This window comes from Prionailurus viverrinus, chromosome B2 (assembly GCF_022837055.1).
Source record: "Prionailurus viverrinus isolate Anna chromosome B2, UM_Priviv_1.0, whole genome shotgun sequence".
Lineage (NCBI taxonomy): Eukaryota > Metazoa > Chordata > Mammalia > Carnivora > Felidae > Prionailurus > Prionailurus viverrinus.
Genome location: NC_062565.1, coordinates 68,224,888 through 68,239,687, shown reverse-complemented (window position 1 = coordinate 68,239,687; position 14,800 = coordinate 68,224,888). Strand labels below are relative to the sequence as shown.

General features: G+C 38.0%; 1 pseudogene; it reads right to left on the bottom strand.

The window, feature by feature from the left end:
- Nucleotides 1-3,515: 3,515 nt before the first annotated feature.
- LOC125166456 (high mobility group protein B1-like) lies at nucleotides 3,516-13,983 on the bottom strand (annotated as a pseudogene).
- Nucleotides 13,984-14,800: the final 817 nt, after the last annotated feature.

The window sequence follows — 14,800 nt, the reverse complement described above, 5'->3', positions numbered from 1 at the left end:
GGCTCCCTCCCTCTATTTTATTTTCCTTCCCCTCCCCCATGGTCTTCTGTTAAGTTTCTCAGGATCCACATAAGAGTGAAAACGTACGGTATCTGTCTTTCTCTGTATGACTTATTTCACTTAGAATCACACTCTCCAGTTCCATCCACGTTGCTACAAAAGGCCATATTTCATTCTTTCTCATTGCCAAGTAGTATTCCATTGTATATATAAACCACATCTTCTTTATCCTTTCATCAGTTGATGGACATTTAGGCTCTTGTTGAAATTTGGCTATTGTTGAAAGTGCTGCTATAAACATTGGGGTACAAGTGCCCCTATGCATCAGCACTTCTGTATCCCTTGGGTAAATTCCTAGCAGTGCTATTGCTGGGTCATAGGGTAGATTTATTTTTAATTTTTTGAGGAACCTTCACACTGTTTTCCAGATCGGCTGCACCAGTTTGCATTCCCACCAACAGTGCAAGAAGGTTCCCGTTTCTCCACATCCTCTCCAGCATCTATAGTCTCCTGATTTGTTCATGTTAGCCACTCTGACTGGCGTGAGGTGATATCTGAGTGTGGTTTTGATTTGTATTTCCCTGATGAGGAGCGACGTTGAGCATCTTTTCGTGTGCCTGTTGGCCATCTGGATGTCTTCTTTAGAGAAGCGTCTATTTATGTCTTCTGCCCATTTCTTCACTGGATTATTTGTTTTTCAGGTGTGGAGTTTGGTGAGTTCTTTATAGATTTTGGATACTAGCCCTTTGTCCGATATGTCATTTGCAAATATTTTCGCCCATTCTGTCGGTTGCCTTTTAGTTTTGTTGTTCCTTTGCAGTGCAGAAGCTTTTTATCTTCATGAGGTCCCAATAGTTCATTTTTCTTACAGAGGGATTTTAACTAAACAAAAGAAGTATAGAATGTTTTGGGGTAGGTGAAAGAGATTCTTGAATAGATTAAAGTTGGCTACTGGTTAAGAAAACAATACAAGTTCCTGTACTGTTTGTGCTCATGGTCATTCTCTGGATCCTACACAACATAAAGTCTAAGGTTGGAGAGGGGAATGGAAGATAATGTTATACTGTACTGCTTTGGAGCTTTTGGTTGGGTGGGGATATTAATCAAAAAGTAATAAAATCAAGGCAACCTGAATAGAGCCGTTGTACTCAAAACTAATTCTGACAGAGAGGAGGACAGAAACTTTGGGAGGCGGTACATGATGTACAAGTAGCTAAAGGGTAGCAGGGTATTGTTTGTGGAAGTAATTCTCAGAAGAATAAAGAGTTGATGAATTTGAACTTGTATTACTTTTTAAAAATTTTTTATTACAAAAAGTTTTAATGCTTATTTATTTTTGAGAGACAGAGAGTGAGACAGAATGCAAGCAGGGGAGAGGCAGAGAGAGAGGGAGACACAGAATCTGAAGCAGGCTTTGGGCTCAGAGCTGTCAGCATAGAGCCCAGTGCAGGGCTTGAACTCACTAACTGCTAGATCATGACCTGGGCCGAAGTCGGATGCCCAGGTAACTGAGCCACCCAGATGCCCTAGAACTTGTATTACTTTTGAAAAAAAAAAAGGAAGAGAGGGGAAAAAAAGGAGCTGAATCAGTATCCAAGTTTTGTCACCTTTTGGCACTCTGGCCAGAAAGTGTCTTAGGAAGAGGAAACTCTTAGGAATTTCTTTAGAGTAGATGGTAAGGCTTGACCTGTCCCAAGTGGATAGAAGGTTGGGATAGAAGGAGGTTTGTAATATCTGTAATTGTTTTCTATCCTCATCTCTGATTGATTGAATGTTGCCACCAGGGACATTAATTCCTCTGCCCTTTTGGCCTGTGCCTGTGTGTGGATTGAGCAAACTTTTCAAACTTTAGAAAGCAGTGGGCAGAAAAGTAGAGAAACATGGGGCTGGTGGTTGAGGAGGGGTGGATTCAGCATGCACAGAAGTTTCTATCACAGCTGAAAATGAAATAAGAAGAGGGACAAGGGGGTACCAAAGTATCTCCTACAATAGCTTAAGTGGGTGATTCCATCCTGTGTTCTAGGAGTGGGAATATGATTTAACTGGAAAATCAAAATATTGCATTCTCCCTTCCCCCAAAATATTACATCTCTGAGGTGATTGGTTTAGGAATGGGCATGCCACCCATTTACACTAAACAGTCAGAAGTTTTGTTTGTCTACAGTGAAAAAGAAGCTTTCTTACTTGTTGGACAAGAAGCAGTAGAACAGTAAGCTTAGAGATGCTGATTGCCATCTTGCTATGAGGTGGAATAAATCTCCATGTAGAAAGCAACATACAGGAAAGAAAAGTTGAGAGATGGATCAAGAACAGGTCATATTGACATCATTTGAGTGTGGAATCCAGAAAGAAGGCCTTAAGTCTCATTTACATAGTCAGGAATTCCCTCTTCCTCCTTGCTCACTTTTCCCCATTCGCAACTCAGTTTTCATTGCTTATAATAGAAAGAAACATGACAGACACAGAATCTTTTCCCAATTGGGTAGGGCTTTAAAGAATGAATGAGAGGTCAAGAATGTCTGTTAGTAGAAAGGAGACCATCTTGTAACTATGGGACCTCGACTTTTTCTGTCAATCAATTAAGTCAAGACCCTGCTGAGTTGTAAAATCTATTCTTGTCCACCTGCAAATTTCCTTCCCTTCCCTGTAGCTGTAGCATCAGGTCATTTGATTGCCACTTGGATTTTTTGTTTCTGGTCCTTTTTTGTGGAACTTGACTGTGCATTAAAAAATGTTTATTACATTTGTCTACTATTTCTAAATGTTTGTAGCAGAAAAGTTTTCTGTTTATCTTATTTTGCTGAGACCATTATTTTTCTCTTAATAAAAATTTGTATTTATTTAGAAACATTCAGAATGTCAACTAAATAGCTGCAACATTTTTTTTTGTAATTACAAAGTGGTATTCAGTTAATAGAACAACAATTATTTCACATAAGCTGCATCAGAGACAACTGAAGATCAAAAAACTACCATCCCCCTACATAAGTAGTTTCTACCATGTACCAGTAAGAACCTGCTTTAAATTTCCATACCGATTTTTTTAAAAAAAAATTTTTTTTACGTTTATTTATTTTTGAGACAGAGACAGAGCATGAACGGGGGAGGGGCAGAGAGAGAGGGAGACACAGAATCGGAAGCAGGCTCCAGGCTCTGAGCCATCAGCCCAGAGCCCCACGCGGGGCTCAAACTCACGGACCGCGAGATCGTGACCTGAGCTGAAGTCAGACGCTTAACTGACTGAGGCACCCAGGCACCCCATGAATTTCCATATCGATTTTAACCCCTGTACTGTACCAGACAAAGTTAGTGGTTCCTGAAAATACATCCAGAACAGGGCTACCTAAAGACACACTTGGTAGTGTGTTAACTATACAAAAAAGGACACTGTACAGTTTAAAAACAAATCTTACACAGCCTTACATTTCAATTTTTTTTCTTTAAAAGGTATTAGTTGTGTACAAGGGGGTTAAATGTTTTGTAGACAAGAAAAAAAAAACTGCACTAGAACCAACTTATTCATCATCATCATCTTCTTCATCTGCATTTTCTTCATCTTCTTTCTCCTCATCTCCTTCATCTTCCTTGTCTTTCTCCTTTTCTTTCTTCTTCTCACTTTTTTTGGCCTTGATGACTTCCATTTTTGCTGCTGCATCAGGTTTTCCTTTAGCTCAGTATGCAGCACTATCTTTTCCATAGTTTTCTTCAGCTTAGCAGCCTTCTTTTCGTAAGGCTGCTCGTCATCTGTTGCAGTGTTATTATTCCACATCTCTCCCAGTCTCTTTGCAATGTCACCAATGTCACCAATGGATAGGCCAGGATGTTCTCCTTTGATTTTTGGGTGATTCTCAGAACAAAACAAGAAAAAGGCCAGAGGAGACCTCTTGGGTGCCTTGGGATCCTTGAAATTCTTTTTTGTTTCCTCTGTAAGGGGGGCGGGTAATAAGTTTTCATTTCTCTTTTGTAATGGGCCTTGTCTGCCTTTTTCATGTCTTTAACTTTTCTTTCTGTTTAGCAGACATAGTCTTCCACCTCTCTGAGCACTTCTTAGAAACTCTGAGAAGCTGACTGAAGCATCTGGGTTCTTCTTCTTGTGCTCCCCCCAGAGTTTGCATAAATAATGCACATGATGGGCATTGAGGAGGACACCTGTTGGGATGAGCACTGGGTGTTGTATGGAAACCAATTTGAAAATAAATTTCATAAAAAAAAATGCACAGGATGACAGTTGCCTCTTGGCTTCTAAGGATCTCCTCTGTCCATGTTTATTTTCCTCAGTGAGGCACAGAGTCACCAGGTGCCTGTCTGGCTCTCACTTGCCACAGCACTGTCTCTATACAACTCATTGTATACTGCAATGGCTATGAGACCACTATTTATTAATTGATTTATTGATTCACTTTGTAGTAGATGCCACTGATAGCTTCTTCACATCCCCTTGGCCCAACTAAATTCACCTACAGCAGCACACAGTTTTTGACACTATGTCTGTCACTGTTTTTCTTTCTGAGCGCTTTCCTCTGTACCAAAAGTGCTTGTTCCAGTGAAAGCAGAGGTGACTCTACCTTCCTTGTTTTCTGGTGGGATGCTTTTTGAAGTCTATTTTGTCCAATATTAATATAGCCACTCTAGCCTTCTCATGATTATTATTTGTATGGCATATCTTTTCTTTCCATTTCCTTTCAAACTGTGCCTTTGTATTTAATGTGTATCTCCTGTAGACAGAAGATTGTTGGGTCTTACTTTTTTATTCATTTTAGCAATCTGTGCCTTTTAATTGGAGTATTTAGTTCATTAACAGTTAATGTAATTATTGATGTGGTTGGACTTAGGGATGCTATTTTATTATTTTCTGTTTGTGTTCCCTATTATTCCTCTGTTCTTCCTTGTCTGCCTTTTTTTTGATTATTTGAATATTTAAAAAAAATTTTATTTTAGTGCTCCTGGGTGGTTCAGGTGGTTAAGCATCCAACTTCAGTTCAGGTCATGATCTCACAGCTTGTGAGTTCAAGAACTGCATCACGCTCTGTGCTGACAGCTTGGAACCTGGAGCCTGCTTCAGATTCTGTGTCTGCTTTTCTTTCTGCCCCTCCCCACTTGCATTCTGTCTCTCACTCTCTCTCTTTCTGAAAAATAAATAAACATTAAAGGGATGCCTGGGTGGCTCAGTCGGTTTAGCATCCGACTTCAGCTCAGGTCATGATCTCATTGTTCGTGAGTTCGGGCCCCATGACGGGCTCTATGCTGACAGCTCAGAGACTGGATCCCACTTCAGATTTTGTGTTTACCTCTCTCTCTGCCCTCCCCCTGCTCACACACACTCTCTCTCTCTCAAAAATAAACATAAAAAAATTTAAATAAACACTAAAAAATGTATAAAAAATGTATTTTCTTAACAACTTTTTGGCTAGACCTCTTTGCATTATATATGTATATGTATATATATATGTATATTATATATGTATATATGTGTGTGTGTATATATATATATATATATATATATTATATAAATAGGTCATGATATATAGGTATCTGCTTGACATAAAAGTGTCAAAACCGGGGTGCCTGGATGGCTCAGTTGGTTGAATATTCAACTCCTGGTTTTGGCTCAGGTCATGATCTTATGGTTTGTGAGATCAAGCCCCACATTGGGCTCCAGCATGGAGCCTGCTTGGGATTCTCTATTTCTTGCTCTTTCTGCCCCTACCACACTTGCTGTCTCTCTCTGTCAAAGAAAATAAATTAAAACTTAAAAAAAAATGTAGTATCCATGCAACTTTATAGATCCTTTTCCATCTTTTATGCTACAGATGTTGTAAGATTTACATCTATATATATTATAAATTGCACAAGACAATATTATATTTGCTTAAGAGAGTCATTTTTTTAATGTATGTTTATTTATTTTGAGAGAGAGAGAAAGCATGAGGGGAGGGGCAGACAGAGAGGGAGAGAGAGAATCCAAGCAGGCTGTGCATTGTCAGCACAGAGCCCGATGTGGGGCTCCCTTTCATGACCGTGAGAACTTGACCTGAGCTGAAATCAAGAGTCAGATGCTTAGCTGACTGAGCCACCCAGGTGTCCCAATAGTCCTATGTTTTAAAAGAAGAAAAATAGTCTCATATTTATCTATAGTAATCATTTCTGAAGCTCCTTATTTCTTCTTGAAGATTTGAGTTTCCACTGGTTTCACTTTTTTTTAGCCCACAGAAATTTAGTTTTACTTTTTTTTTTGCATTTCTTGTAGTACAGTTCTTTCAGTTTTCTGTTACATGAAAATATCTTTATTTTAACTTTATACTTGAAAGACATTTTCAAGTATATCAAAAAAGATATAGACTTATGAATTGATAGTTTTTTTTTCTTTCAGCACTTTAAGCATTGTTTTACTGTCTTCTGATCTCTATAAGTTTCTGATGAGAAGTCAGTTCATAGTCAAAGTTATGCCCCTATTGGCAATGTATCATTGTTTTTCTGACTGCTTTAAAAATTTTCTCTTTATCATTGCTTTTTAGCAGCTTGCCTATGATGTGTCCGGGTGTGGTTTTCTTTGCATTTCTCCTGTTGAGCATCTTGAATCTGTAAATTTTTGTCATTTACTAAATTTGGAAGATTTTGGCTATTATATTTCAAATATTTTTTCTCCCCTTCTCTTTCTGTGCTTTCCTTTGGGGATTCTGATTCATGTATGTTAGACTTCTGTTATTGTCCCATAGTGTTTTGAGATTTGATAATATAAAACAAAAAAATTTTTGTCCTTCAGATTGGATAATTTCTATTGACCTATCTTGAAGTTCATTTATTCTTTCTTCTATTATATCCAATGTGATGTTAAACCTGCTCATTGAGATTTTATTTTCAAAAGTGCATTTTTATCAGTTCATGATTTTTCTTCTGGTTCCTTTTAAAAATAGTTTCTATTTTTTATGCTGCGATTCTTTGTTTTTATTAATACAGGAATATTTTCTTTTATTTCAATGAGAAGAACTACAAAATCTGCTTTAAAATTCATGTCTGCTAATTTGAACATCTAGATCATTTTGGGATTGGTCTTGGTTAATAATCTTGTCTGTTGAAAATGGGCCACACTTCTCTGATTTTTTATAAATTGAGCAATTTTGGATTATATCTTGGACATTGTAGAATATTATGTAGTGAATACTCTATATTTCTCCAAAGATTGTTAATCATATTTTTAAGTGGAAAATTAACTGGCCAAATTTAAACACTTTTTTCTTGGGCAGCAGCTCAAGTTTTTGTTCATTCCTTTTGTCCTTAGCTGAGGTATTGGATTCTGCCCCATTCATGTGTGGTTCAGAGACTTGGGCAGAGTTTATAAATGGAATTCAGGGCTCTTCCTTTCTGGTTGACTTATTTTTCCCAACTTACCAGGATCTGTGGCTGCTCTAAATTCCATCCTCTGATTTTCAGGCCAGAAAGACTGTTTTGTATTAGATTTTAGACACACTGTTTAGTGCTAATGTTACCCTGCTCTCAGGATAAAATCTGTAGTGATGGGAAACTCATCTCTTTTGATCCTTCTTCCAAGTTTTGATTCTTCTAAAATCCACTTGTTCACTTTTTTGGTTCACTTTCCAGTGACTTTGCTTTTTTTTTTTTTTTTCGGTCTGGGGTTTGTTGTTGTTTGTGAAAGGGCTGGGCCTGATAGGAACTTATTTGACTATCTGATACATATTCCACATATACCTATCTTTGTGGGATTGAGCCCATTTTCCCAAATAGTAACCTAATCATTTTATTCACTTTTCTCATTCTCCACCTCATTTCCCCCACTTTGTTACACGTGTTTCCTAAACTACCCACACCTACTCAGGGCCTAATTTAGAGGTGACATAAATTAAAACTCACTAATTTATTAAATTATTTGGTCATTCACATTATTTAATTTAATCCTTCCAACAGCCGTTAGAAGTACAGTGAGAACTTAAGCATTATCTTTATTATATATGTGACTGAGTTCCAGTGAGATTATATTATGCCTATGATACTATATTCAGTAAGTGACGTAATCTAACTTCAAAGCTAAATGTGTCTGATTGTAGAATTTTACAGCATTGTGTGTTTTGGATTAGTTACCTTATCTCTCTTATTCTCATTTTCTCATATGTAAAATGGGGATAATAAAGTATGCTAACACATAGGATTATTGTGTTGGTTAGATGAGATATTGTGGATATAGGACATAGTACCTAAGAAATAATAGTTATTATATCAGTTGTCTTTCACTATGTGATAAGCAATCTCAAATTCTCGGCAGTTCACAATAATAAATATTTATTTCTTGTTCAGGTCCATACTGTCAGCTACTGGTTGGATGTTGTGATTGTTCTACAAACTGCAGGCTGAATTTCCTCCACATATCTCCTTATTTTAGGACCTAAACTAAAGGAAAACTTTATGTACAACATGCTTTTCTGAAGGTGGAGGGCATAGGAGGTAGGAGACTTTTGGAATATTGCAATTCCTTTAAAAGCTTCTGTTTGGAAGTGTTACATACCAACTATTTCATTGGTCAAAGCAAGTCAAACCCCAAAGTCCACACGGGTGGAGGTGGGGGAAACATTTTATTAACAAAGGAGGGAGTGGTATACACTTGCAATTTCCGACAGCTGCAGTAGAAGGCGAATCATAAAAAGACATGGCAAGGGTACAAGAGAGTATTTTATTAAATACCAAAAGAAGAGTTCATACAAAAGCTGCTATGGGCATTCAGACAAAGCTAATGTGTGAACCACAAGGACTAGGAAAGATCTTAGGAATGAGAGAGGGCTTGAGCTGGGTGTTGACAGATGCTTAGGATTTAGACAAAAGTCATTCTAAGCAGTTGTAGCAGGATGAGCAAAGTACAGAGGTGGACTAGTTTGGCCTTGTTATTGGGGGGCTTTTGGTGGGAGCAATCACTAAAGTTGGGCTGGACAGCCTGGCTGTCAGGCAAAAGACAAATGGAAGACTTTTGGAAATTTTGAGCAAGATTCAGAATTCAAAGTTATGTTTCAGAAAGATTGGCCTGGCTATCCTGTAGGAGGGAAGCTGGATAGCAGGGAGTGTTTTTCCAGCATTATACACAGCAGTTATTCTTCTTTCTTCAAAGTTGTACACTGGCTCTGTGAGACAAGTATATAACAAAAATGTGGTGAGCATGACAAATATTTCTTCAATGCAGACTTGACTCCCACTTGTAAGAAAATGAAGATTGCCTTACTTGTTTTTCTCTGAATCTTCTGTTTGACCAAATAAAGCATGCTTTGGTAAGAGACATTACTTCCCACACAAAAACATAGAGTAACATGTCAGATAGACTGGATGGATGTACTATGCAACTTTGCAAACTGCATGAAAATATTTGTGCACTATCATTTTATTTTGCTTTTGAAATAACCATGGAAAGACAATTTGACCACAATTTTCTGTTTTGCACTTAAAAAGAAAGAAACAATTTTGAAAAATTTCCATTATTGAATTCCTTAGCAAAATACAATGCCCAGAAGCTTTTGGAAAGCAGTGACAGTGGCTGTGGTAAGATCCCTACCTATTATTATTTCATTATTTTTCTATTTTTATTGTTGTTTTTGACTCATTAATGGCCTCTGATAAATATTTGTTGTGTTAACGTTGCTTTATTCTGGATTTGAAAATTAGTAACAGGTTCAGATGAGATTATTTGATTTTCAAAATTGGATTTTTGACTTACCTAAGTGAAAAAAAAGTGGTGTATGTGTTACCAATCACCTAGAAATTAAGATTTCTCTTCAGATCTATTGGGTCACCATTCTTTATGCCATGAGAATAAATACCTTCATAATTAATGTGGTATGGAAAGTAGGTGTCACAGGAGAAAAGCACTTTAAAAAACTTTATAGATTAACATCTGCAATCTTTGAGTGTAGAATTGAGGGAGAAGGCAGAGACTGAACATTTATTTAGCTTTTTCTTGTGCAGGCACTGCATTAAGTGTTTTACTCATTTATTGTGGCAGTAATTCTGTAAAGCCTTTATTATTGTTCCCATTTAACAAATGAGGAAACTCAGGTTCTGCAAGGTGAAGGAGACTGCTCATGACTTCACAGCTAGAGGCAGGTAAAGCCGGTACTCAATGTGTGGGTTTGGCCCTGTGACCAATCCCTTTCCACTACATGTTTTCCATGTTGCCCCTCTCTCTTATTTCCTAATCCTGTGTAGGGACTTGGGTTCCACCTAGAGCCTACAATATCTATTTTAGTTAGTGGATGGTTTATGGTGTCAGTGATCTTGATTTTTATTATTCATATTAAGAATATTGAATTAGTACCATGAACCAGAGAATTACATTTATAATTTGGCACTTAAAATATTTACTTATTATAAAAACAATTTTATTATAGCAACAATAATCAGTAAAAAAATGTTTGAGGGGCGCCTGGGTGGCTCAGTCAGTTGAGCCTCCGACTTTGGCTCAGGTCATGATCTTGCGGTCTGTGAGTTCGAGCCCCATGTCGGGCACTGTGCTGATAGCTCGGAGCCTGGAGCCTGCTCAGATTGTGTCTCCCTCTCTCTCTGCCCCTCCCCCGCTCATGCTCTGTCTCTCTCTGTCAAAAATAAATAAACATTAAAAAAATTTTTTTAAATCTTTGAATACTACAGTAAATAATCTCCTGTTTGTCCATGTTCTCTTTTAGTTTTTGTCTATATGCATACATGGTTTGGAAACAGTTGTGTTCTTTAATTAAACATTTTAGGGCACCTGGGTAACTCAGTCGGTTGAGTGTCCAACTTTGGTTCAGGTCATGATCTCACGGTTCATGGGTTCAAGCCCCACATCAGACTCTGTGCTGACAGCTCAGAGCCTGGAGCCTCCTTTGAATTCTGTGTCTCCCTCTCTTTCTGCCCCTCCCCCATTCACGCCCTGTCTGTCTCTCTCTTGAAGATAAATAAACATTAAAAAAAATTTTAAAGCCATTTTAATAACTATTCCACTAAATGGACATATTATCATTCAGTAAAGCATACCTAGATTATTTAAATTTTAGGTTGTTTCAATTTTCTACTATACTGCAATTAGCTTTTAAATTAAGATATGGCTTTCTTTATTTCATTATGATTTCTTTAGGATATATTTCTAATAGATATTAAGTTGAAGGGCAGCAGAATGAAAAATTAATACAGAATGTTTTATTTAAACAATATTTAAGCTTACTTGAATTGGAAGCCACACTGAAAGTGTAATGTTGAAATGCTGATTGTGTCAAGGGTCTCCAAGACCAACCTCAGATTTGATGATTTGCTAGAAAGGCTCACAGAACTCAGAAAGGCTGTTATATTCATGGCTATGGTTTATTACAGTGGAAGGATGAAGATTAAAATCAGCATTGAGAAAATACACATGGCTGAAGTCCAGGAATGAACTTCTAGGTGTTGTCTTTTACTGTAGTTGTAGTTGGATGCTCTTTTCCCATCAATGACGTGTGACATGTGCAAAGTAGTGAACCAGGGAAACTTTCCTGAGCCTTGGTATCCAGTATTTTTCTTTGGGATCAGTCAATTGGGGATTAATATTTTTATGTGGGGATCCAGCCTCACAAAGGCCAAACTGATGCAACATGGCCCAAGGCCTGAGGTATATAAAAACCCTCTCATCTGGCAGGATATCCCAAGGCAGAAGTAATTTTCCAGGGCCATCAAGGGATTGCCCTTTCTTTGGAATGGGCAGGGTTGAGTAACAACCCAAGCCTGCTGAATTAACCTTTTACTGCATAGGGATGTAGAAATATTTCAAGAAACAGGATTTAAAAATCATGGTATTATAATGTTAAAGGAGATTAATTATTAGTCCAAATTTTACTTTTCACAGACTGGGTAGCTGTGGCTCAGAGCAGTTAAATTATTGACCCATCACTCTGCTAGTTAGTAGTAACAGACAAAATGCATAAGGATTAAGTGGGAGGTATTTAATTATCTAAAACATTTTGGAAATGTATACTGTTAAACATTTTTCTTATTAAAATTCTACCCTATTTGTTCTCAGCTTTTAGAATGTAGAAATAATGCCTGTGGTGCTTCTTTCTTTCTTTTTTAAAAAAGAAAAAAAATTTAACATTTATTTATTTTTGAGAGACAGAGACAGAGTGTGAGTGAGTGAGGGGCAGAGAGAGAGGGAGACACAGAATCTAAAGCAGGTTCCAGGCTCTGAGCTGTCAGCACAGAGCCTGACATGGGGCTTGAACTCATGAACCATGAGATCATGACCTGACCCAAAGTCAGATGCTTAACCAACTGAGCCACCCAGGTGTCCCTGTGGTTCTTATTTCTAATGCAGCTATCTGTGACCCACCTTTAGAGATTCTCATTTGATAAATTTGGGTAGGACTCAGGATTTTGCATTTTTAACAAAGTACCCAGATAATTTCTGATGTTGGTGGACCTAGGACTACACTTTTATACACTGATGACTGATAATCTTCCCACAACCCAAATTAAACATGCCATTGTGTGTTTGTTTTTAAAGCTGGTGGCTCTCCACTTTCTACCTAATAGGTACCACTTTCTTCTGCCTGGCGTTTCACTATTTTACTAACTTTCACAATATAGCCCCAAGTACCTTTTCTCTCATTATTCCCTGGAACCCTACCAGAACTGAATTTGTACTACTTCCTGAATAGTTCGTATGCATTTTTACCTTTATAATTTGTTCCTGTTGTTTACTCACTGTAGTTATTACCTCTTTCTTTTGTTTTTGTCTGCCTGGTGTTCCTTTTCACCTTCATCTTAGGGAATCTGCCCTTATCTTGCTCCATGTGGTTGGTGGGGTTGTTGTAGGCAGGCAGGAGTGATAGGGCTGTCAGTTACGTGTCAGCTTACTAGTGGACAGTGGGGTTGCACGTGACCCAAATCTGGCCAAATACAGTGTTCTGACCCTCAGGCCAGGTTTTGTTTTTTGTCTTTTGTTTTGTTTTGTTTTGTTTGTTTTTTTACATGATCTGATCTGGGACAATCAGTAACCTTCTATGTGATATTACATATGGACACTAAAAGGGAGGTCCTCTGTTTTCTTTAATGTTGTTGAGCTGAGTAGTAGTTCTGGAGTTTCCATGGCTGTATCCATCCTCTGTGACATGAAGGAAATCTGTCTCTAAATAGAAACACAGAGACCCTCATACAAAGAGAGGTACAGCCAAAATATGAAGAGCAATAGTACACATAATCTGAGTTCTATTCCAGTGGTACCTGAGACCTGTTTCAAGTCTCCACACCTGCCCTTTCCAGTTATATGAACTAACAAATCCCTGGTTCCTATTTTTGTCCAACCATTGTTTAAAAAAATTTTTTTTAATGTTTATTTATTTTTGATAGAGAGAGAGACAGAGTGCGAGCAGGGGTGCGAGTGGGGGCAGAGATGGAGGAGACACAGAATCTGAAGCAGGATCCAGGCTCTGAGCTGTCAGCACAGAGCCCGACATGGGACTCAAACTCACAAACCATGAGATCATGACCTGAGCCAAAATAGGATGCTTAACCGACTGAGCCACCCAGGTGCCCCTATTTTTCATAGACCGGTTTTTTTTTTGTAAAGTTTTTTTTTTAATATTTATTTATTTTTGAGAGACAGACAGTGAGCGGGAGAGGGGCAGAGAGAGAGGGAGACACAGAATCTGAAGCAGGCTGCAGGCTCTGAACTGTCAGCACAGAGCCCGACGTGGGGCTCAAACTCACAAACCGCAAGATCATGACCTGAGCTGAAGTCAGATGCCCAACTGACTGAGCCACCCAGGTGCCCCATAACCATTTTTTTTTTAAAAAACAATACGAATTTATTATTTTACAGTTCTGTAGGTCAGATGTCTACTGTGAGTTTCACTGAGCTAAAATCAAGGTGTCATTAAGGTTGCATTCCTTTCTGGAAGCTCTAGGGAAGAATTCTTTACCTTGCTCATTTAGATGCTTGGCAGAATTCAGTTCCTTGTAGGTGTGGATCGGAGCAGTCACCATTCCCAGCTGGCTATCAGCTGAGGCTGTTCCAAGCTTCTGTAGCTGTCCATGTGCCTTGGCTCATGAACCCCTCCATCTTCAAAGCCAGCATTTCTGCCTTCTCCTTTGCTCAATCAATTTTAAATTTAAATTTGAAATTTGTAATGATTGAGTTATATATGCATTTCCTCATTTAGTATGTTCTTCTTGGTTCATCTCAAATGGGAAGTAGGACTGCTTGGCATATAGGAGTTGCTCAATAAATGGATTAATGGAAATCACTATGGATTGTATACTTTAGATTTCACAGCTTTTGCACTAAACATTTGTTGAATTTGGACAAGCCACTGAATCTCTGAATCAGTTTTCTCATCTACAAACTGAGGAGGTTTAGTTAGGTGATTTCTAAGGTCATTATTAACTCAAAATCTTTTCATTTAGATATGCAATTTTGGGGGCACCTGTGTGGCACAGTCAGTTAAGTGTCTGACTTCGACTCAGGTCATGATCTCACAGTTTGTGAGTTCGAGCTCCACATCAGGCTCTGTACTGGTGGTTCAGAGCCTGCTTGGGATTCTCTCTCTCTGCCCCTCCCTAGCTGTACATAAAATAACTTTTATAGCTGTTTTTGCTTTTTTGGGTATGATCAAGATTCATACATCATATTTTGTTGCCATGTCTCTTTAAACTAGAACATTCCTTCTACCTTGTTTAGTTTTTCATGACATTGTAAATGTCTCACATTATGAATTTGTATTATGATTTCCTTTTGATTAGGTTTAAATTAAATATTTCTGGTGAGCCTGAATCATAGTTGATGTGTACTTACTACATGACA